The 24,720-nt window shown below is 52.6% G+C and overlaps 1 protein-coding gene and 1 pseudogene across 1 annotated transcript in view; one reads left to right on the top strand and one right to left on the bottom strand.

Annotated features, from left to right (window-relative positions):
• Positions 1 to 24,720, bottom strand: part of LOC122431618 — a 636,199-nt gene that overhangs the window by 370,236 nt on the left and 241,243 nt on the right. The window lies entirely within an intron of this gene.
• Positions 180 to 17,785, top strand: LOC122432098 (annotated as a pseudogene).

The following is a 24,720-nucleotide window of genomic DNA, read 5'->3' as shown; positions in this document are numbered from 1 at the left end:
TGAAAAAACGTAAAAAAAAAAAGAGAGAGAGATGACCTGAATTCAGATTAAACTGGAGTCTCCAAGTGTCATCTGGCATTTCTTCCCTGAATCAGCCAAAACCCACACAGTTGCATTTCCAGGGTCAACACTTAGCCAGCGGGGCAGAAAACCCAGCGTGGTTCAAACAAGCTGACAGACAAGCAGCAGAGGACTCACGGGCAGACGGCTTCCCTCCGGTTTCAGGTGGAGCTCCGGGACCACAGCAGGAACCAGCGCTGTCAACCCCTGGGCTCAGCAGCGCCCTCATTCTCAGGCCGGCGGCTCTGCCCTGACCTGCGCAGGAAGGCCACCAACTGCCCCAGGCTGACCTCACGCCCCTCCCACTGCTGTAGCCAGACCTCACCCAGCCCCACCCCTTCTGGCAGAACCAGAGCTCCTCTTCTGGAGCGCCGGGCGCAGCGGGCGCGGCTGGTGCGGCGGTGGCTGGGCAGTGTCGAGCCGGGCCAGATGGACCCTGGGCGTCGGTGAGTGACCTCGGCCTCCGCCGGGTGGAGGGACGGGCTTGTTCCTCAGCTGCGGTCCCTGGGCGCCCCCAGGTCCCGAAATGGAAAGAAAGCGGCGGTTTCTTCGCATTTCCGCTGGCGGTTTAGCGCGCGGGTGGGGAGCGGGGGCGAGGCTTCCCCGGGCTGGGGGCGGAGGTCAGAGAAGGGGCTGGGCGGGCCGGGAGCTGAGGGAAGGGCCCGGGCTTGAGGGAGCGGGCCGGGATTGAGGGACGGGGGCCCAGGGCTCTGGGGAAGGGACCGGGGGGGGCTAAGGGGAAGGGGCCGGGCCTGAGGGAAGGGGACCGAGGGACTGAGGGAAGTGGAGGAACAGGGGGCTGAGCGAAGGGGCCGGGGGCTGAGAGAAGAGTAGGGGAACGAGGAGCTGAGGGGAAGGGAAGGAGCCGGGGGCTGAGGGAAGGGGAGGAGCCGGGGGCTGAGAGAAGGGGACTGGGGGGCTGAGGGACGTGGATGGGCCGGGAACTGAGGGGACGGGACCAGGCCTGAAGGAAGTCCTGGGGAGGGGAATGAGGTCGGAGAAAGGGGGGCGGGCTGGGGGAACGGAAAGGGGCAGAGCCTGAGGGGTCAGGGTGCGCGGTCCTTAGGTGGCTGGGGCGGAGGGTCCGGGGTCTGAGGGGAGGATGCCCGGGCTCCTGAGAGGAAGGGGCCAGAGAGTTGAGGAGGGCGTCTAGGATAGGAGAGGGGCCCTCCAGGAGGGGTGCAGGACCCTGGATTCGGAAGGAAGGGGTGGGGGAGAGGCCGGGCCCTAAGTGTTCGGGGAAGGGGGCCAAGGGCCCAGAGGGTCCCGGGAAGAACGGGGAGCCCTGGGGAGGGGGTCCAGAACCTGGAGGGTTAGAGGGAGGGGGCGGAGCGCCTAGAGGGTCTAGGGAAAGAGAGGAGCCCTCCCGGAAGGAGAGGGTCACGACTTGGGAGGTCAAGAGGCAGACGGCCGAGGGGGAGGGGCCGGGGTCTCACGAAGGCCGGGCGGGCGGCTCCCTCCCAGCTCTGGGGCCCACACCAGCGAGGAGATGTTGCAGCCAGGTCAGTGGAAAGGCAGCGACCGACGCGGCTGCAGAGTGGAGCGGCTCTGGTTGGGAACAGCCCCTCAGGGTGCGGGATGGGAGTCACCTGGAAGGGAATCACTCTCATTGGAGCTTGGTGCCCCTAGAGAGGGTCTGTGTCAAGGGGGACACGGCTTCCTCCCCCTGGAATCTGTTCGAGTCTGGCCCGGAGGAGCGAGTGTGAGGAACGCACTTCCCACTGGGCAGAGCTCTGAGGTGTCACGGGCCAGCGCGCCCCGCTGGGCTCTTCAGCGACCTGGCCCCCGAGCTCGGTAGGGGCTTAACCTGCCTGGGCCGACCACGTGATTCGCCCCGCCGCCCCGCTGGCCGGCGCTGGGCAGAGCCTGACAGCGGGTGAGTTGGGGAGCTGGTGCCTGAGGCTGGCCCGCGCCTCTCCGGGTGGAAAGTGTTCCCAGACCCGAGATGGCAAGGGTGTGCGGGGTTGTCTTTGATGCTCTGCTCCATACCCCCCTCAGTAACTGGCAGTGTGTCACCCATGACCTTTTCCTTGAAGCATTGTGAGAAGCAGACTGTCAAAAAGTTCACTTGCATGGAGTCCTTGGTGATTCTGATCTTTGGTCCGTGCAGTGCAGCAGGGGCTGGGCAAGCGCCTGGCTGAGAGAGAACGTTGGGAGCCCTGGGGTCTGCCCTGTGTTGCAGTGGGCTGCGTCCTGGGGCCCTTGTCCATCAGAGGTCCTGTCTTTGACTGTGCAGGAGGCAGGGGTGGGAGGGGAGTCCTCTGGGTCACGGTGGTGTGGAGAGTGGGCCGTGTGAGACCTGTTTCCTCTGCTACACTGGAGAGGGTGGGCACGTGGACGGCTAACTCGGTGTTGGTGGTTTCATCACCTCAGAAACCTTATCGTGTTCCTTATCGTAGAAATGGGCCTGTAGAATGTATGGTCTTGTGTGTCCGGCTTATTCACTTAGCGTGGACGATTTGTAAAGCGTTGTCCGTGTTGTAGTGAATGTCAGTACTTCACTCCTTTTGTCGTCAGATGTTAGTAACATTCCATGGATTGGATAGACCACCTGCTGCGTGTCTATCACTTCACAAGGACATTGGGTTCTTTTCACTTTGGGCTGTTGGGAGTGATGCTCTGTGAACAAGTTTTCTCTATACCTAGGAATGGAGTTGCTGGGATCTGTGGCACCTCTGTGTTTTAACCTTTTGAAGAACTGCCCGATTCTTTGATTTTCCATTTCCACCACCAGCCTAAGAGCCTTCTGATTTCTGCACACCCTCACCAAACTTGTTTTCTGTTTTTTGGACTATAGCCACCCTGGAACATGTGGAGTGGTGGAAGACACCGATTGGCCAGGTCCCAGTCATGTGACCATACGCTCTAGAGCACGTGTGAGCTGCTCCTGGTGGGTCAGCGGTGGAGATAGCAGCAGCACACCGCACTGGAGCCCGGACCAGAGAGAAGGTTCTTGCCAGGTAGGCTCCATTCCTGCTGTGGGGGGTTCGTAGTTATCACTTGTGATTCTGCATCCCCCGGGCCCTCCGTGCAGGCCCCGCTGTGAGATCTGGAAAGGTGGTGGCTTCCCTCGTTGACACAGAACTAGTGTTTTGTTGTCCTGGTCCTCGTCCTTGTCCAGTCCCATTTGACCCCCAGGCTGTACCGTTGAGCCTCACCCACGGGATCGGGAGAGCCCAGTTCTAAAGGAGTTTCATGCAAGGAGAGGCTCCCTGGACCCGAGTGCGGCCCGCCACATTCGTGGAAGCGGAAGTGGAGCGGGGCCCCTGGGAGCTGAGGGCGCGGTGGTGGCTGGGCAGTGTGGAGCCTGGCCAGACCAACCCTGGGCGTCTGCGAGCGGTTTCCTGGCATTTGCGCTGGCGGTTTCGCGCAGCTTCCCCGGGCTGGGGGCGGAGGTCAGAGAAGGGGATGGGCGGGCCGGGGGCTGAGGCAAGGGCCCGGGCATGAGGAAGCAGGCCAGGCCGGGATTGAGGGACGGGGGCCTGGGGCTCTGGGGAAGGGACTGGGGTGGGGGCAGTGGGGGGGGGCTGAGGGGAAGGGGCCGGGCCTCAGGGAAGTGGAGGAGCCTGCGCTTGGGCAGAGCCTGAAGGCGGCTGAGTCAGGGAGCGGGTGCAGGAGGCTGGCCCGCGCCTCTCGGGGTGGAAAGTGTTCCCAGACCCAAGATGGCAAGGGTGTGCGGGGTTGTCTTTGATGCTCTGCTCCATACCCCCGTCAGTAACTGGCAGTGTGTCCCCCGTGACCTTTTCCTTGAAGCATTGTGAGAAACAGACTGTAAAAAAAAAGTTCACTTGCATGGAGTCCTTGGTGATTCTGATCTTTGGTCCGTGCAGTGCAGCAGGGGCTGGGCAAGTGCCTGGCTGAGAGAGAACGTTGGGAGCCCTGGGGTCTGCCCTGTGTTGCAGTGGGCTGCGTCCTGGGGCCCTTGTCCATCAGAGGTCTTGTCTTTGACTGTGCAGGAGGCAGGGGTGGGAGGGGAGTCCTCTGGGTCACGGTAGTGTGGAGAGTGGGCCGTGTGAGACCTGTTTCCTCTGCTACACTGGAGAGGGTGGGCACGTGGACGGTCCGCTAACTCGGTGTTGGTGGTTTCATCACCTCAGAAACCTTATCATATTCCCTCACCCCCCAACACTAGGCAACACTATCTACTTTGTCTCGCTGTAGACTTACCAGATCTGGCCACTGATAGAAATGGGCCTGTGTAATGTATGGTATTCTGTGTCCGGCTTCTTCACTTAGCGTGGACGATTTGCAAAGCCTTGTCCCTGTTGTAGTGGATGTCAGTACTTCACTCCGTTTATCGTCAGATATTAGTAACATTCCTTTGAATGGATAGACCACCTGCTGCGTGTCCATCACTTCACAAGGACATTGGGTTCTTTTCACTTTGGGCTGTTGGGAGTGATGCTCTGTGAACAAGTTTTTTATATTCCTAGGAATGGAGTTGCTGGGATCTGTGGTACCTCTGTGTGTTAACCCTTTGAAGAACTGCCAGATTCTTTGATTTTCCATTTCCACCACCAGCATAAGAGCCTTCTGATTTCTGCATACCCTCACCAAACTTGTTTTCTGTTTTTTGAAAGGTAGCTACCCTAAAACGTGTGCAGTGGTATCTCAAAAGTCGGCTTTGATTTGCATTCCCTTGATGGTTAGTGATACTGTCTGTTCACAAGCTTATCATCCATTTATATGTCTTTGGAAAAATGTCTGTTCAGATCCTTTCCCCTTTTCAAAATGTGGTTAACTGTCCCTTTTATTATTGACTAGTAAGAATTCTTTATATATTCTGGGTAGATGATTTGAAAATATTTCTCTCATTCTGTAAATAGTGTTGATTTTGATGGGTATCTTTTGAAGCCAAAAGTTTAAAATTTTGTCCAGTTTGTTTTTTTCTGTTTTCACTTGTGCTTTTAGTGACGGCAAAGCATCTAAGGTCTGTTGTCGAATTCAAGGTGATGAAAATCTGTGCTTATGTTTTTTTTTTCTAAGAATATAATAGTTTTACTTCAGACACTTAGGTTTTTTGATCCATTTTTTTCCAGTTAATTTTTGTGTGTGGTGTGAGGTAGGGTTCTAGAGGCATTATCTTCGGATTTAAAAAAAAACAAAACCAAAACAGGCCTTTAATTTTTCAAAGAGTTGTTTTCATGATTTTTTTAATTAAAAATATTGAGAGGGAATAGATTATTATAGATTTGAGCCTATCACTAGCTACCCTTGCAAGATTTTCATAGATGCTGGATGATAACTGCAGTACCCAGAATGTACTAAGCAACCTACACAAGTTAAGATTTCTAAAGGCAGAGTTGAGGAAGGCCAGCAGAGCATCTTCTGTCTGGTTGCTAATGCATGCCAGGCCACACGTCAGCACATACGGTGTATGCCTGTGACGAGTCTGGTCCTGGGGAACAAGGGGATTCTAGGCATCTGTCATGTCTAGCAGTGCAGTGTCTAGTCAGGGCTATCCTGTGGTCTTAGGGAAGAGGTGCTTAGCTGGTGGCTCGGAGAATTGGAGTGTTGGTCTTTTGAAGTAACCGTACCTGTTCATTAGAGACACAGCTTGCTGCTCTTTTGCTCCCCGAGTCACCATTCTTCACATTCCGATAGCAGTCACTGCTCTGAGTTCTAGCTCAGTCATGTCACCATCCCTTTGGGGAGTGCTTCTCATACGTACATCTATATGAAAGTGTGAGAATGCTAGTCAGTCAGTCATGTCCGAATCTGTGGCCCCATGGACTGTAGCCCGCGAGGCTCCTCTGTCCATGGAATTTTGCCTGCAAAAATATTGGAGTGGGTTGCCTTCATTTTTCTGGGGACTCTTCCCCATCCAGGGATAGAACCTGGGTCTCCTGCATTGCAGGCAGCTTCTTTACTGTCTGAGCCACCAGGGAAGCCATATATGTATATATATATATATATATATATACACACACACATACATACACACATATACACATACACCCAGAGTAATAGAATTGTATCACAGAATAAATTAGGATGAACCAGAAATGGAAAGCTCTCAGCATTTTAGCAAACAAATATGTACACTAGCCATTGAAGCAATGATTTCTGTTTGCATTAAGAAGAAACTTCATACAGTTGTAAATCTTATGGAACTTCTTTATTTCCTGTAGTTTCTCACTGTGGCTGAAAGTTAGTTGAAGTCTTTGGTTAGGGAAATGCAAATTTCTTTACAAAACCTTGTTATGTTAGGGAGGATTTCAGAGGTATTCTAAAAGGATCTCAACCCACAAAGATTTGCCCAGGGTGCCTGTCAGCACATATCCTTCTGAGCTTTTTACTCTTAATCGTTTTACAGACAGAAACTCTCCCCAGTGCCTGGGAATTCCTCATTGGATTACTGAGTTTTCAGCAGAGTTTTGTGAGTGTCTTACATCTGCACCTGGAGAAGAAAGGTTTGTGCACCGTGAGCGTGCTCATAATGCTCCACTGGGCAGGCAGGGAAACGCCTTTGACAAGGAACGTAACGGGTGTTTCTCACTGGGTTTGCAGAGATAGGGACGATAACTTTCTGGGAGGAAATTTTCTTGTTTGAAAGATAAAGTCAATTTTGGTGTTGCCTGTGGTCTAGAAAGCAGAGGGGATTCCACAGGACTCTGGAGTGGAGGACTCGGGGCACCTCCCCCCGGGCAACCACCTGGCCCCTTCTTCCTGTTCCATGGGGGAGTGGGGAGCCTGTGGCCATGACGCAGGGGAAAACCGGCCAGTGCTCAGCTGCCCACGAGTGAGGCTGGCTTCTGGAGGGACGGGTGGAGAGTGGACCCTGGGACTTCTGTGCCGCCAGCATGGAGAAGCCACAGGCCAGGACGCGGCTTTCACCTTGGACTTGGGTTGGGAGTGCATCTCGCTGGAGACCCTGTCCTTCTGCATGACCGACCGTCCCCTCACTGGCTGAGGAGACCACTAGGCCACCGGAGTCCTGTGGGTGGGCAGCCCCTTCTCAGGCCAGTGTGGTACCACGGGCAGTCTTGACTTGGGGAGGCAGAGGCTTAGGGCAGAGCATTTGGCTTTCAGGCAACTGTGTCTCCATGTGTGAATAGGCACGCTGGTTATGCCTGCCGGTGCTGAGCCGGTCTGTCGGTTCCCGAAGATTGTGTCCAAAGCAGTTTGTGTCTGGGCGCTTCCTGCCTTGCTTCACCTAATCAGAAGGGAGCAAGGGTCCCGATGGGACAGTGTCCAGGGGACTGCGTTGATCCTGCCCACCTGGTGGCACATGCTTCCCTACCCAGCTGACGTGGCAGGAGTCCAATCTGGGAATCAGAGCTGTTCCCCTCGATCCATCCCTGCCACCACCTTGGACTTGTGACCTAGCAGAGCTGGGGGCGCAGGTCGACCTGCCTGGGGGAGTCTCAGGCCTGCGAAGGGCTCCCGTCCTCTTTGGATCCACACAGAGCACAGAGCATGTGGCCCCACCAAGTGAGACTGGCAGTGTCCTCAGCTCAGACACCAGGATGGGGGCTTCTGGTTGCGTGCAAACAAGCCTTCAGTTTCTTCCTGGCCTGTGTGCAGTTTTATGAGTACTTCTGGGGAGAGTGAAACCTTTCTTCTGGTCACTTTCTTTTGAAGTTCTGAAAGGCTAGATTTTGCCTTTGCAGTTATGCAAAGAGCAGCGTGGTCCGGCTGCGAGGCTGTGTCATTGTTGTCTGAGCTGATAAATTCCAGAGTTTCAGGGCTCTGCTGAGGAGGCAGGGCGGCCTGCCTCAGGGCTGCCCGGCACAGAAGTTGGCATTCTCTGTGTTCTGCGTTTCCCCAAGTAGATGGCAAAGCAGCCCTTGAATGATTTATTGACTTGTCAGAGTCTAAGTTAAGAAAATCATTGTAGGGTTTCCAGTAATTATTTTTGAGTCAAAATGGTGCTTTAAAAAAAAAATTGTGATAAAATGCAGCAGACTTTACCATTGGCGACAGCGCATTCCCAGTGTTGGACAACACTGTTGTCAGGAGACTTAGTCGGGGAGGTTCCGATTGAGTGAAATAGCACACGGGACTTTTTTTATTTTGCAGAAAATTTTCTCATTTGAGTTGTAGCTAGGAGTATTTCTTCTGTGTTTCTGCCCTGTGACTGCTCTCATGTTAGGTTTCTTTTGATCCTTCTGGTGTCACTCAGGCACGGGGATTATGAGTGACCTTGTTTTATTTTAATGGTTGTGGCATGTAGGAATGTAGTGCCCTGACCAGGGATTGAACCTGGGCCCCCAGCATTGGGAGCGAGGAGTCTTAGCTGCTGGACCCCCAGGGATGTCCCATGAGTGGACCTCTTGAGCACATAGCTCCCTGCCCTCCCTGTGCTGTCCAGGGTTTTGGGGTCCCGGGCAGAGCATCTGTGTGGGTCTCTGGGCAGGGCTCTCCTGGCATCTGTGACCCTCAGCGCTGCTCTTCCAGATGTGGAAAGCCTCGGCAGGCCACACTGTGTCCATCAACCGGGACGACGGGGGAGCCGACAACTGGGAGTACCGACCCTGATTTCGTGGTAGGAGCCGCCAGTCTGCCCACCTTTCCCGTCTCCTCAAGTGGATCCTCCCAGGTTTTTGGGTGGATGGGTGGGTGGGGGGCTGTTTTACAATCCAGGGTGTGGGGTGTACTCCTTCTTTCTTTTCCTTTTCAGAATGACGTAAGTGAAAAAGAGCAGAGATGGGGGGCCGAGGCCGTGCCAGGATCTGGGCACCAGGAGCACATCACGTAAGAGACTTTCTCGATCTTTGTGTGACAGTGACATTCTAAAATGTGAACGGGTGAGGTGGGGCACGCTCCCCGCTGGGTAGCGCGAGTGCCCTGCTTCTGTGGGCTGGCCCTGCTTCTGTGTCGTCTGGTCCCTTGTTTACACAGTAGATAAAAATGAGGTCTGACATGTATATACGTAAGTGTTTGTGTACGTGCATGTGTAAAGATGTGCTCAGTGACTTTAAATCCTCATTGCCCGTGACTGCTGTACTTCTTACTCTCTAGTCTGCTTTTCAACCTTGTAGTTTTCATCCAGGAACACAGTCACTTGAGCTGTTCTCTCTGCGGAAGGGAGATTTCTAAAGCATGGGCTGTCTTTGAAGATCTGAGATCAAAAACACCCCCTCCTTAATGTGTATTATTTTGTTATAATGTGATTATTCTGTTGTTGTCAGTTGAATCCCATGAGCTGAATCCTGAACTTCATGTTCTCATGAAGGTCGAGATAGGAGACTGCACGAAGCAAGGATTGTCCCTGACTTGGCCCGTCTTAACTCGCCACCTCCAGGGTAGCTTGTTTTCTTGTTGGGAAGTGTAGATAGTCTTCTTCCCCAGCTCATCAGGGGCTTGGGAGGTGGCCAGTCCTGGTTGGTGTTCTAAGCCGTACGTCTGGGATTGCCATCCGGATGTGGAGTGAGGTGGCCCTCAGCTGCTTTGGGTGACAGCCGCCTGGCCTGCCCGGTTCTGGCTGCATCTTGTGATCTGTCCCGCTCTTCCTAGTGCTTAAAGTGAAAATGACTTTTACATCTTAAGTTCTGTAAGCCTCTCACTTCACCTTTGAATGGAAAGCCAGGGTGCTTCATGTTGAGAGAAACCATCTGAATATTCCACATCTCTTGGTTCCTGGCCTAGGGTCGTCCGGGTGCAATCCTGTTGACTTTGTCTCCCATTTGCGTCTGGTGATGTTTACGGAGCTGGCTCTCCCACTTCATGTCTGGTGAACCCCGAGGAGCTGTCCTCCATGTGGTGGAATGCTGTCCACATCGTAGCCCCAGGTTCTGTAGGGGCTTGGAGATGCCTCATTGTGTGTGTTCAGACTTGCTTTTTTCCCCATTAACCTGCTTCTGACTCTGAAAACTGCTGGAGTTGGGGGCAGCTGGAGGTGCAGTAAAGTGAACACAAGGGAGGCTGGGCTGGGGAGCCACCGGGGAACGACACCTCACAGATTGCAGAGATAACGTCCTTGTCTGTCCTCCCAGAAAGCACAGACGCATGTCTTGGCTGTCTGTCTGACCGATTTGTTCGTCTTCCATCTCTTCCCTCCCAAGTATCCACAAGCTGTGGGAGAATGTGTTTCAAGAACACCAGACCCTCAGGGAGAAAGAGCTGGAAATGGGACCCAAAGCCTCTCCTGGCTACAGAGGGAAGTTTGGCGTGGAGCAGGACAGGATGGACAAGGTAAGTGCCGACCCACGTGGTGTCAGTCCTGGCGTGCTTGACCTCGCCAGGGTCAGCAGGGTCGTCTCTCAGCCCTCCCCTTCCGTTGAAAAGTTGGGAATCCACTTGTTGAGGACGAGATTTGCCAGAAGTAACACTCTCAATTGATCTTAGCCGAGAAGGGCTGTGGTTTCTGGAAGCTCTCTTCAGATTCTGAGTTGCTGGGGAGGGAGGTGTTTTGGGAAGCCTGCAGCTGGAGATCAGGTCCTACCAGAGGCCAGCTCTGTGACCAGGACAGAGGCCCACAGGCAGCCAGACTGCTGGAATGGGCGTCACGTGTAGTTCAGGCTGAAGCCTTAGTGGTTCCCATCTGCAGCCCAGAGCTGAGTTTCAGCACCTTGTTTCACGTCGAGGCTGGAAAGTCAGCCACCTAGCGTGCTGCTGTCCTTCGCACACTTGTTGACCTTCAGAGAGGACCCTGTCCTCCGGCGTCAAACCATGGCCCACCAGGGTGAGGACATGCAGGTCTCAGTAGGTGGGACTGAAGCTGTTAAGAGTGCAGCATCCTTTGCTGGTACTCAGAGAGGGGGCTGGATCAGCTGGGGGCTGTGTCCACCCTGCAGAGGGGACAATAGACTGGAGCAGGTGTGCTGCATCTGCAGTGAAGCGGGTGCGCGTTTCCCAGGCTGGGTAACTTGAGATGTCTGCCTTTACTCTGTGCTGAGGTGTAAGCTGGGGTCAGATTCCTCTGTAATTCCACCCCATCTGCCTTGTGTCTGGATCGCCCTCAGCCCAGAATGGCAGGGCTTGTCACACTGGTGAGCCAGCACCTGCTTGAGAGAGGGGCGCCTCTCATGACCAGAGCGTCATCCCTGCTTCCCGCAGTGCTCTGCCTGGTGCTGACTATCTCATAAATAGAGTCTCGTCAGTGTGAGAACAAGGCCAATCTGGGGGAGAAAGCTGTTATCATAAGAAAGTTGGGCGAATCGCTAAGCTTTCACTCTGGCCATATTTTTGGAACAGTTCTCCCTGACTTCTTGGTGATGAAGAGTCACGCTGGCGGATCCTTTGGGCATGCTGCTGCCTCCATGTTACCTTGCTGATGTTTTCTGGGTGAGACCCCTGAAGCTGCAGATGGGTAGTCTCTGCCACAGGTGTTTGGAGGCCACGGTGCTCCTGATCGGCTATTGGCTGTGGTCATCGAATCCAGCCTGGGAGGGAGAGAAAGTAACAGCTCCAGACTGGAAAGTAAATCCTGCTTTGCTCCCCGGCTGTGGAAGAACGCGCGCCCTGAGCTGCCTGCAGAGTTATCAGAGGTGGTGGTGACCCTGTGGGGGTTGGACCCTAAACGCTGCTGCTGAAGTTCCGGTTAAACAAGCAGGAGAGGAGTTGGTAGTGCGCTGGCAGGCCCCTCACTGTATTGAAGGAGGGGGCCAAGGTGGGGGTGATTCCCTGGGGAGGAGCTAGGCTGGACGAGCCGCCTCCTCTCCCGGCATTGGGTCATGCGTCAGTCATCTGTCCTGCATCCTCAGTGTCCATAAAGAGGACCGTGACCACTCTCCATTCTGCCGAGGGCGCCTGCTGCCTTACTCTGAGGGTCATGCCTGGGCGACTGGAGCAGTACGGGGCCGCTCAGTGTTCAGGGTGTAAATATTTTTAGCTTCCCGGCCACCACAGGGTCTCTGGTGGCTCCTGAAGTACCTGTATTGTCTTGACACGAAGTTAGATATAGATTTTCTGTAAATGAACAATGTTCAGAAACACCTGTATGTTCTTTGTATGTTATTTACAAAGAACCTCAGTGCTGGATGTGGGCCATGGGCCATGGCTTGCTGACCACACAGCGGGAGCTCGGGGTGGACTGCTCGGTGTGCATGTGGCCTTGAGAGGTCACCAGACCTGCTTCCCTGACGGGGGTGGCGGGACGGTGGCAGGCCCCACTGCACACCTGGGCGGGCTGGGTATGTGGCAGGTGTTGACACTGAACAGGCGGTGTGCCTGAAGCATGCCATCTGTATTGCAGTTTGTGCCCTGATTTCTGGGCCACGTGCTTTGACAGTGTCCCACCTGAAAAGGGTGATCACTGCCAGCAGTCTTCCTGGAAGTGGGCTTAGGAGTCGCTGGCAGGCTGCTGGCTCTGTGGTTCTGGTTGGGGCTGGCTTCCTGGTTCTTCACACCCAGGCACCTCAGAAGGCCCCCTGTGGCTGGGGTTCTTGGGAGACTTCTTGGGAGCCTGGTGTGGAGAGGGTTCAAACACCTGACTGGGGGGCCCTGGTGTTGTGATGCCCCATGGAGTTACCTCCCTCTGGGCCGGCTTCCACGTTGAGTGATTTTGTTTGCGTCACCCATGCCGACCAGAAGTGCAGGCTGCCTCAGGGTCGGGGGGCGCGTCCAGTGTGGCCATGCTGGTGGGTGTCTGATGCTTCACTTTTGCCCCTGTTTCAGTCAGCTGTTGGCCATGAGTATCAGTCAAAGCTCTCCAAGTGCTGCTTGCAGGTTGACTCCATCTGGGGGTTTGGAGGCAAGTTTGGTGTCCAGTTGGACAGAGTGGACCAGGTGAGTGAAGCGTTGTGAGTAGACAAGAATCGGGGTAGTGGTTTCCCCTTGGGGGTCAGGAAGGGAGCTCCTGGGTGCTGGCCGCATGCAAGTGCTTCATTACCAAAAATGTATCATGTGTGCCTGTCTCTGGCACATATGTGAAGCTCCCATGAGATGGTTTTAAAACATCAGGAGAGGACAGTGCTGGAATCCACCCCTGCTTCAAACTACCTCGGCTTTCTCACTGACCATGTAATCCCACCATGGAATTATCCATGACATGGCTTCTGTCTACACGGGGTATCCTGTGTTGAGCTTGCCGCCAACCCTACACAAGGGTGAGAGACGAACAACAGGGCGGTTAGGACAGATGTCAGGCAGCTACTGAGGTCTTCTCCTGCAGAGGTCTGTAGAAGAGCCTTGGTCAGAGACCTGCTTCTCAGGTACAACACCAGTCTCAGAAACCCAAACTCACTCTTTATCAAGCAAAGGGTTGGCATACGTTTTAAGTAGGGTATCCAGTAAATGAAGAGGTGTGTGCTAGTGGGATCTTAGAGTGGAGAAAACTGTGCCAGAACCTTGAGTCCATGAAAGAGAACAAGTTGACATGGATGAACTCACCACTCAGAGCCACCATAAGAAGTATATTAGTTAGCTTGCGCTGTGGAACAAACAAGCTCAGCACCTAGTGGCTTAAAATAATGTGTATTTATTATCTCAGGTTCTTTCAGTGGGGTCAGAAATTCAGAAATGGCTTAGCTGTGCAATTCTGGCTTGGGAGTCCCTTGTGAGGTTATCGTCAAGATGTCATGTAGGGCTGCAGGTATCTGAAGGTTGTTCTGGGACTGGAAGATCAGCCTGCAAGATAGCACACTCACAGGGCTGTTGGCGGAGCCTCAGCTCCTCACCACATGGACCTCTCCTCAGGCTGCTTGAGTGTCCTCACAGCATGGCAACTGGCTTCACCCAGGGCAGGAAGTGCGAGAGAGAGTGAGGAAGAGTCTGAAATGCCTCTGATGGCCCACTTTTCAGTAGTTACATGCTGTCATTGCTGCCTTATTCTATTCACTAGAAGCGAGTCCCTAAGCTTGGTCCATACTTAAGGAGTGGGAGATTGGGTTCCCTTCTGAGCAGAGGAATACCCCAGAACTTGAGGACATAACTTAAAACCACCACAACAAAACTCCAGGGACAGCAGTATTCTGGGAGCTTCTTTCGGCTTAGACTTTATGACCAACTATGGGATGGTACCAACTGTTGCTAGCCCTCTCCCCCCTCCCCAGTCAGAAAGTGGCCTCAGCTGGCTGTGTCTACAGGGCCTAAGACTTCCGGGTGTCTGCCACCGTGTCCTCACTCTGGAGATCACACTCATTCTCTTCTAAGCATCTCACACCTGGAACCCGGCATCCTGGGCAACGCAGGGACCACACCCCATCCTCTCCCACAAGTCAACTCCAGCACAAGTTTTTAAATATTTACTTGGCCACGCTGAGTCTTAGCTGCATCGTGCTGGATCTTTTAGTCACAGCAAGTGGGAGCTTTAGTCGTGGCACGTGGGATCTAATTCCCCAAGGAGGGATCAAACCCAGGCCCTCTGCATTGGGAGCATGGGGTCTAAGCCACTGGAGCATCAGGGAAATCCCAGTAGCATCATTTGTTGAAGCAATAAGACAAAATGAGGCTTCGATTTTATAAAGTCTCAGCCAATTCTGATAAAGAGTGCCTGGTCACATTTGCTGAGTTTTTGGCAACTCGGCAGCATGTCAAAAAATTGGGCCCAATCACACGTACAGGCTCATTCTATGATTTCCAGGACACAACAGTAAACATCAGTTCATGTTCAAGAGGCCAAAAGAGAACAGCCTTTCTGTGGTTATCTACTGTTGCACAGTGAACCGCCCAGAACTTAGTGGCTGCAAACAGCCACCCATTATCTCTCATCAGGCTGTGGGTCGGGGGCTGACTGGGGCTAGATGTGTGGTCGATCTCCAGTGGAGACAGTCCTGCATCCACAGTCAGCTGGTGGGTCAGCTGAGCTTGGCTGCTCAAGGGTAGCCATGGTTCATGATGGACAAGCTGGCTGCTGGCAGGGATGATGATGGGAGTCCTGTCCTCCAGCAGGCTGGCCTGGGATTGTTCACAGGGAAGTGGCCAGAGAGCAATGCTCTCAAGGCCCTGTGAGGCTTGTCACTTTGCCTCTTTCTGTTGGCCAAGCCAAGTCACAAGGCCAGCCCAGAAGCTGCAGAAATACGCTGTGTCTCTTGATGGGAAATGTTGCAAAGTAGCGTGGCAAAGGGGGCAGCTACAGGCCAGGGCAGGAGAATCATGGCCTCCTACATTCCACCCCACGTGTGGTCTTCTTGACTTGATGCTGAAGAAGAGACTGGATAGAACTCAACATCTTCCCACTGTTGTTATTGTTGTTCCATTGCTAAGTCGTTCTTACTCTTTGCAACCCCATGAACTGCAGCACCCCAGGCTTCCCTGTTCTTCACTATCTCCTAGAGTTTGCTCAAACTCATGTCCATTGAGTCTGTGATGCTAGCTGACCATCTCATCCTCTGTCGCCCACTTCATTTGGATAGAACTGAACATCTTCCCACTAAAAAACTCTTCAAAAACCAAAAAGGACAGCTTTGAAACAGAGTTGGAAACATCTATTTCAAGCCAAGGGCCAAAATCACACTGAATAGTGATGTGTCACAAGTGGTCTCAAAGTCAGGGACAAGTCAAGGATGCTGTGATCACCTCTGTTAATTATCAATGCTCTGAAAGTTCTAGAATGTGCTATTGAACAAGAAAATTCAATAATAATTGTGATAGCTGAAAGAGGGAAATAAATTAGCCAGTGATTGAAGATGATATAATGGCCTACCTGAAAAACACAAAAGTATCAGCTGAAACATGGTAATAATAGAACAGAACAGCTCTGTCAGGGAGTCAGATGCTAACAACTCTCCAGAGTTATTGTTGACAAAAGAATCAGTGTAATTCCTGGAAATTGCCGTGGAGAAAGGATGCAATCAGAAAGAGCAAGGTTGTGGGGGGAATAGAAATACCCTATGATTAAACTTAAGAGGAATAAGATACCAATCTGCACAAAAATGTAAAGTTCTGAGGAACGAAGGATGGAAGGAAGGGATCGGGGGAGGGAGGAAGGAAGTTTGTAAAGATGGATGGATGGATGGATAAATGAACAGATGGATGATGGATGGATAAATGAACAGATGGATGGATGGATTAATGAGTGGATGGGTGGATGGATGGATGGGTGGTTAGATAGGTGGATGGATGGATGGGTGGTTGGATAGATGCATGGACAGATGGGTGGTTGGATAGATGGATAGATTGATAGACAGATGGATGATGGATGGATGGGTGGATGAATGGATTAGTGAGTAGATAATAGTAGATGGATGGACAGATGACTGGCTGACTGGATGGATGGGTGGATGGATGGATGAATGAATTAGTGAGTGGATGGATGGATGGATTACTGAGTAGATGGATGGATGAACAGATGCCTGGCTGGCTGGCTGGATGGGTGGATGAACAGAGGATGGAATGAATAAAGCACGTGTTTACACTCCAATTCTAGAAACATATTCTAGGAAATTAAGTAGGAGCTGGGCGATGATTGTTTTCTCCAGAACAGTGACAAGTGTTTGGAAACGGCCTCAGTGCTATCAGTGAGTGGTGAGGTGCAATCTGTGGACACCCCACAAGGAACAGCCCTCCCCCTCCTTCCTGCCACCTTCAGCAGCCGCCGCCCCAGGACTGACTCGTCTGTGTGTGTGTTTCCAGTTTACCCGCACTAATGCTACAGGTGATTATACAGCGTCCAGAATACGACAAAGACGACATTTTGAACTCGATGCGATCTTTAATCTGTTTAAAGTTGTTGTATGGCCCCTAAGGTATTTTATTACAGACTTTTTAATTAGTGAAAAACTCATGAATACCATAGAGAAAATGTTTTAAAATTTAATGTTTCTTCTATTTATGTAAACTTATGAATTCATTTATATACTTTTTCTTGTATAGCCAGGCTATAAATATCCTTTCAGATCAATTCATGTTCTGATATCTGATTTTAGTCTTTCAAATGAATGTACTGTAATGCTTGTCTGTATAAATCCTATGAACAAATATATGGCTTTTGTAAATGATGCATTTATTGTAATTATTCTTGTTTAATTTTTAAATGATAAACCATGAGAGAAGGGGTTTTCCTGCAATTGTAAAATCATCATGACACGGTGTGCATTATCCTTCCAGAATGTAACCGAGCTCTCCAACACTCACCCTGAAATGAGCGAACTTAATTTCAACCAATTGTTCTATTTTAACGACTGACCTAAACTGTACTTTTTCTAGCAAGAAATGCTTTCTCTCTGCAGAGTGAAGCGATTTAAAAGTACTGGGTGTTGAATGTGAGCTTCTAGTGAAGCTTGGGCTGAAAGCATGGCTAGAAGACGACTATGACAATCTCTCCCGTGACCTGGTCTCTGAGGACCCGGGTCCCTCTCTCCACTGAGACTCTTCGGGGACCAGTCGCAATGCGCTGCACCCGCTGCAGAGCCGGTGCGCTGGACGGTGAAGGAGCCACGTCCGGACAGACAGACAGCGTAGAGCAGCTCTGACAAAGGCTTTAGTTTTCTTATGTAAAGCATCTTTTTATATCTGTAAACATGTTTAAAGAATGGACCTAGGCGTACATTTGTAGATTTTGATGACATAGCCATTTTGGATTGTATAAGCAGCAAATGTAACTTTTACTTTTCCAGGAGCACATTACAAAAGCCAGCAAGAGATGCGTTCAGATCACAGTGCGTTATTTATTATGCAGTGATGTCTCAGTAGACAGAGACGGCATGTCTCTTTACATGTGGGCTCCACCTTTAATTTACTTGTACAATTCATTGTTACCATTCTGTTTTTCTACTAATCTTTGGTGAACTTCCTGAATATGTGACAAAGTACGTACAGTCTACTTTTGAACTATTTTTATCACAGTATTATTTATTGCTTTCTTTCAATAAAGTACTGAAGGAAAATTTCCCACTGCCAATAGAGTGTGCCGAGGGTAAGCTGTACTCTGAGAACAGACCAGAGCTGGTAATGGGAGCCCGTGTCATCGGACATTGTTAAGAGAAACGGATGGATACAATGGAAAGGCTAGAAGGCGGAAGCATAGATGTCCCCAAAGGACGACCGACCTGGTATTCATACTCTTGGCTCTGGAGGCAAGAGGCTCCATCACTTCAGCACCTGCGGGGACAGGGCCCCTCTGCTGCGGAGGCGTGGGCAGCGGGCCGAGGATGGGAACAAAGTGCAGGTGTCAAGGCTCACCGTGGATCCCAGGGCGGGGTGGCCGAGGGCAACCCTGATGCGGACCCGAATGATGCACTAGGGAGTGTGCGTGTGCACGCCTGTGTGTGGGAGCTTTTTATGTTATTTTAGTCAACAGTCTTTATTATTCATATATCCATAGAAACAAGAATGTAGCAAGGGGAGGTGGGAGGGAGATTCAAGAGGGAGGAGACATACGTTCATCTATGGCTAATTCATATTGATGTATGGCAGAAATCAGATACTGCACAGCAATTATGCTTCAGAAAAAAAGAACACAGCAAGGTGGTCAGGAAAGTATGAAAAAAAGCTTTCTCACAGAGATTTATAATCACAACTCTGTGTATCTGGGAGCAGGCTGCCCACCATCATCAGGACTTCCCCCCAGCATCAGACCTTCCCCCAGCATCAGGCCCTAGTCTAGCATCAGACCTTTCCAGAGCATCAGACCCTCCCCCAGCATGAGACCCTAGTCCAGCATCAGGCCCTCCTCAAGCATCAGACCTTCCCCCAGCATCAGGCCCTAGTCTAGCATCAGACCTTTCCAGAGCATCAGACCCTCCCCAAGCATCAGGCCCTAGTCCAGCATCAGACCCTACCCAGCATCAGACCTTCCCCCAGCATCAGACCCTAGTCTAGCATCAGACCCTACCCAGCATCAGACCCTCCCTCAGCATCAGGCCCTAGTCCAGCATCAGACCTTCCCCCAGCAACAGACCCTCCCCCAGCATCAGACCCTAGTCTAGCATCAGACCCTCCCTCAGCGTCAGGCCCTAGTCCAGCATCAGGCCCTCCCCAAGCATCAGGCCCTCCTCCAGCGTCAGACCCTCCCCCAGCATCAGGCCCTAGTCCAGCATCAGACTTTCCCCCAGCATCAGACCCTCCCCCAGCATCACACCCTGTCTCAGCATCAGGCCTTGTCCAGCATGAGACCCTACCCAGCATCAGACCTTCCCCCAGCATCACACCCTCCTCCAGAGTCAGACCCTCCCCCAGCATCAGGCCCTAGTCCAGCATCAGACCTTCCCCCAGCATCAGACCCTCCCCCAGCATCAGGTCCCCAGCCCTAGTCCAGCATCAGACATTCCCCCCAGCATCAGACCCTAGTCCAGCATCAGACCTTCCCCCAGCATCAGACCCTCCCCCAGAATCAGACCCTCCCCCAGCATCAGGCACTCCTCCAGCATCAGACCCTCGCCCAGCATCAGGCCCTAGTCCAGCATCAGAGGTTGCCCCCCAGCATCAGTCGTTTCCCCCCAGCATGAGGTCCTAGTCCAGCATCAGACCCTCCCTAGCATCAGGCCCTCCCCCCAGCATTAGGCCCTCCTCCAGCATCAGGCCCTAGTCCAGAATCAGACCTTCCCCAGCATTAGACCCTCCCACAGGATCAGACCCTAGCCCAGCATCAGACACTTGCCCAACAACAGGACCTTCCCCAGCATCAGACCCTAGTCCAGCATCAGGCCCTAGTCCAGCATCAGATATTCCCCCCCAGCATCAGGCCCTAGTCCAGTATCAGGCCCTCCTCCAGCATCAGACCCTCGCCCAGGATCAGGCCCTCCCCCAGCATCAGGCCCTAGTCTAGCATCAGACCCTCCCCAGCATCAGGCCCTCCCCCCAGCATTAGGCCCTCCTCCAGCATCAGGCCCTAGTCCAGAATCAGACCTTCCCCAGCATTAGACCCTCCCCCAGGATCAGACCCTAGTCCAGCATCAGACACTTGCCCAACAACAGGCCCTTCCGCAGCATCAGACCCTAGTCCAGCATCAGATGTTTCCCACAATCATCAGGCCCTAGTCCAGCATCATACCTTCCTCCAGAATCAGACCTTCCCGCAGAGTCAGGCACCTCCTGCATCAGACCCTCCCCCAGCATGAGACCCTAATCCAGCATCAGGCCCTCCCCCAGCATGAGACCCTAGTCCAGCATCAGACATTCCCCCCCAGCATCAGGCCCTAGTCCATCATCAGGCCCTCCCCCACTCTCAGACCCTCCCGCACCATGAGACCTTAGTCCAGCATCAGGCCCTCCCCCACCCTCAGACCCTCCCCCGGCCTCAGGCCGTTCCCCACTATCAGGCCCCCCACCTCCAGTATGAGGCGTGGCAGCTCCACTTGTCTGATGCTCCTGAGCACACTCAGGCAGCCCCAGAGCCGCAGGACAATAGCTCTTGCAGGAGGTGCATCTCCAGGAATCACCTGCGGAGCAGCAGCAGCTGGGCTCTGTTTCAGGTCAAGGAGAGGCGAAGGGGCACTTGTGCAGGAGGCAGCCGTGGCTGTGGGCACGCTCCCCGACTCTGCCTCCTCCCCGTGGGGTCTCTGCTCTCCTGCTCTCTCACGGGCCCCAGGACTGTGTCCTTCCAGAGTCATAGTCGCCTTGATATCTCAAGCCCAAGTCCTGAGTTGCGTCCCAGTCTGGTGTGGTGGAGGGCTGGGAACACCCAAGCTCAAGGGCTGAAAGGATCCCAGGGGGACAGTCGGGCCCCAGCGGGCGGTGGGGCAGGGGATGAGGGTGGCCGCCCACAGAGGGCCCCGCAGCAGCACTGGAAGGACAGCAGCGATGCCTTAGCTCACTCGGGGACGCTGCCAGCCTAGCACTCAGAGATGTTACCGCCAGCAGCTCTGGGGACGCAGGAACCCCGGTGAGTGACACCACGCCACATGGGCTGTGTGCGTGGGCACTGCTGACCATGGCCTCGGTTTTCATTCTGGTTCCAACTGTCCCTCCAAGGGTTGACAGGCTCCTCTTCCGAATGGCACAGATGTTTTCTTTATGTGGGTAAACGCATCCTTGCTAGTTTCTGTCGGCACTGTTGTCCCTTATCGTGTGTTTTCCTCTTTACAACCTGTACTTGCTGCTCTTCCAGTTTAAATTAGGAGCAGTCCTTATTTTCTGCATTTCCTAGTCAGTGTTCACTGGGGCTTTCCAGGTGGCTCTAGAGGTAAAGATCCTGCCTGCCAATGCAAGAGATAATGAGAGATGTGGGTTCGGTCCCTGGGTCGAGAAGATGGCCTGGAGGAGGGCATGACAACCCACTCCAGTATTCTTGCCTGGAGAATCCCATGGACAGAGGAGCTAGTGGGCTACAGTCCCTGGGGTCGCAAAGAGTCAGACACAACTGAAGCAGGTTAGCACACACTCAGGCTTTAGTTCAGTCACTCAGTTGTGTCCGACTCTTTGCCACTGCGTGGACTGCAGCACTCCAGGCTTTCCTGTCTTCACTATCTCCTGGAGTTTGCTCAAACTCATGTCCATTCATCAATGATGCCATAGAACCATCTCATTCCTGTTGCATCCACCAGAGAGGTGGCTGGGGCTCGGCAAAGTGCATGGTCCCACTGCGTGGGTGTGAAGCTGCCCTCACCACTCTCTGACCGCGTGACCATCACTGTGTCTTCCTCTGTAAATCGGGAGGTGGCAGCACCTGCTTGGGAAGGGGCACATCCAGCATCCGGTATAAAATCAATGCACCACCATCTCAGCGTTGTATTTATTAACCTGCATTTAATAACCTGCTCCTTTCTCTCTTGTCACTTAACTGTGGTCCAGACCCCAAAAAAAACTGTTTACTTACCCTGAAAATCTCCACAACCCAGCAGCAAACAAGACACTCACACATATCTGCTGAAAGCATGACATACCCTGTCTCAAGGAGATGAGCGAGCGAGATGGGGCCTGATGATAACACTGTGTGATGAGGAGACCCCAGGAGGACCAGTGTGGCTGTGGGGTGAGGTGGGGGGCATGGGCAGAACCCCTGAGAGCTCCTGGGGATGGGGAAGGTAGCAGGGAGGAGGAGGAGGGCCTGTTCCTTGCAGGGTGTCCACAGATCGTACCTCACCCCTCACTGATGAGCACTTGGGCCGTTTCCAAACATTGTCAGTGTTCTGGGGGAAGCAATCATTGCCAGCTCCTACTCAATCAACTTCACAGAATATGTTTCTAGCACTGGAGTATAAACATTTGCTTTCTTCATTCCATCCTCCGTTCATCCACCTATCCAGCCAGCCATCTGTTCATCCATCCATCCACTCACTAATCCATCCATCCATCCACTCACAAATTCCATCTACCCATCGAGCCAGCCATTGGTTCCTCGATCCATCCACTCACTAATCGATCCATCCATCCATCCACCCACCCACTCATTAACTCATCTGATCATCTCGGATCCACCGAGAAGACAGACGCCTCCTCCGCTCCTGCTCCCCGGGTCAGGGCACTACATTCCTACATGCCACAACCATTAAAATAAAACAAGGTCACTCTTAATCCCCGTGCCTGAGTGACACCAGAAGGATCAAAAGAAACCTAACATGAGAGCAGTCACAGGGCACAAACACAGAAGAAATACTCCTAGCTATAACTCAAATGAGAAAATTTTCTGCAAAATTAAAAAAGTCCCGTGTGCTACTTCACTCAATGGGAACCTCCCCGACTAAGTCTCCTGACAACAGTGTTGTCCAACACTGGGAATGCGCTGTCGCCAATGGTAAAGTCTGCTGCATTTTATCACAATTTTTTTTTTAAAGCACCATTTTGACTCAAAAATAATTACTGGAAACCCTACAATGATTTTCTTAACTTAGACTCTGACAAGTCAATAAATCATTCAAGGGCTGCTTTGCCATCTACTTGGGGAAACGCAGAACACAGAGAATGCCAACTTCTGTGCCGCCCTGCCTCCTCAGCAGAGCCCTGAAACTGTGGAATTTATCGGCTCCGACAACAATGACACAGCCTTGCAGCCGGACCACGCTGCTCTTTGCATAACTGCAAAGGCAAAATCTAGCCTTTCAGAACTTCAAAAGAAAGTGACCAGAAGAAAGGTTTCACTCTCCCCAGAAGTACTCATAAAACTGCACACAGGCCAGGAAGAAACTGAAGGCTTGTTTGCACGCAACCAGAAGCCCCCATCCTGGTGTCTGAGCTGAGGACACTGCCAGTCTCACTTGGTGGGGCCATATGCTCTGTGCTCTGTGTGGATCCAAACAGGACGGGAGCCCTTCCCAGGCCTGAGACTCCCCCAGGCAGGTCGACCTGCGCCCCCAGCTCTGCTAGGTCACAAGTCCAAGGTGGTGGCAGGGATGGATCGAGGGGAACAGCTCTGATTCCCAGATTGGACTCCTGCCACGTCAGCTGGGTAGGGAAGCATGTGCCACCAGGTGGGCAGGATCAACGCAGTCCCCTGGACACTGTCCCATCGGGACCCTTGCTCCCCTCTGACTAGGTGAAGCAAGGCAGGAAGCGCCCAGACACAAACTGCTTTGGACACAATCTTCGGGAACCGACAGACCGGCTCAGCACCGGCAGGCATAACCAGCGTGCCTATTCACACATGGAGACACAGTTGCCTGAAAGCCAAATGCTCTGCCCTAAGCCTCTGCCTCCCCAAGTCAAGACTGCCCATGGTACCACACTGGCCTGAGAAGGGGCTGCCCACCCACAGGACTCCGGTGGCCTAGTGGTCTCCTCAGCCAGTGAGGGGACGGTCGGTCATGCAGAAGGACAGGGTCTCCAGCGAGATGCACTCCCCACCCAAGGACAAGGTGAAAGCTGCGTCCTGGCCTGTGGCTTCTCCATGCTGGCGGCACAGAAGTCGCCCGGCCCACTCTCCACCCGTCTCTCCAGAAGCCAGGCTCACTCGTGGGCAGCTGAGCACTGGCCGGTTCGCCCCCGCGTCATGGCCACAGGCTCCCCACTCCCCCATGGAACAGGAAGAAGGGGCCAGATGGCTGCCCGGGGGGAGGTGCCCCGAGTCCTCCACTCCAGAGTCAGGTGGAATCCCCTCTGCTTTCTAGACCACAGGCAACACCAAAATTGACTTTATCTTTCAAACAAGCAAATTTCCTCCCAGAAAGTTATCGTCCCTATCTCTGCAAACCCAGTGAGAAAACACCCGTCACATTCCTTGTCAAAGGGGTTTCCCTGCCTGCCCAGTGGAGCATATGAACATGCTCACGGTGCAGATGTGATACACTCACAAAACTCTGCTGAAAACTCAATAATCCAATGAGGAATTCCCAGGCACTGGGGAGAGTTTCTGTCTGTAAAAAGATTAAGAGTAAAAAGCTCAGAAGGATATGTGCTGACAGGCACCCTGGGCAAATCTTTGTGGGTTGAGATCCTTTTAGAATACCTCTGAAATCCTCCCCAACATAACAGGGTTTTGTAAAGAAATTTGCATTTCCCTAACCAAAGACTTCAACTAACTCTCAGCCACAGTGAGAAACTACAGGAAATAAAGAAGTTTCATAAGATTTACAACTGTATGAAGTTTCTTCTTAATGCAAACAGAAATCATTGCTTCAATGGCTAGTGTACATATTTGTTTGCTAAAATGCTGAGAGCTTTCCATTTCTGGTTCATCCTAATTTATTCTGCGATACAATTCTATTACTCTGGGTGTCTGTGTATATGTGTGTATGCATGTGTATATATATATATATATATATATGGCTTCCCTGGTGGCTCAGACAGTAAAGAAGCTGCCTGCAATGCAGGAGACCCAGGTTCTATCCCTGGATGGGGAAGAGTCCCCAGAAAAATGAATGGCAACCCACTCCAGTATTTTTGCAGGCAAAATTCCATGGATAGAGGAGCCTGGTGGGCTATAGTCCATGGGGTCACAGAGTCGGACATGACTGACTAGCA

Source organism: Cervus canadensis, chromosome 30, assembly GCF_019320065.1.
Source record: "Cervus canadensis isolate Bull #8, Minnesota chromosome 30, ASM1932006v1, whole genome shotgun sequence".
NCBI lineage: Eukaryota > Metazoa > Chordata > Mammalia > Artiodactyla > Cervidae > Cervus > Cervus canadensis.
This window is presented reverse-complemented; position numbering and strand designations above follow the sequence as displayed.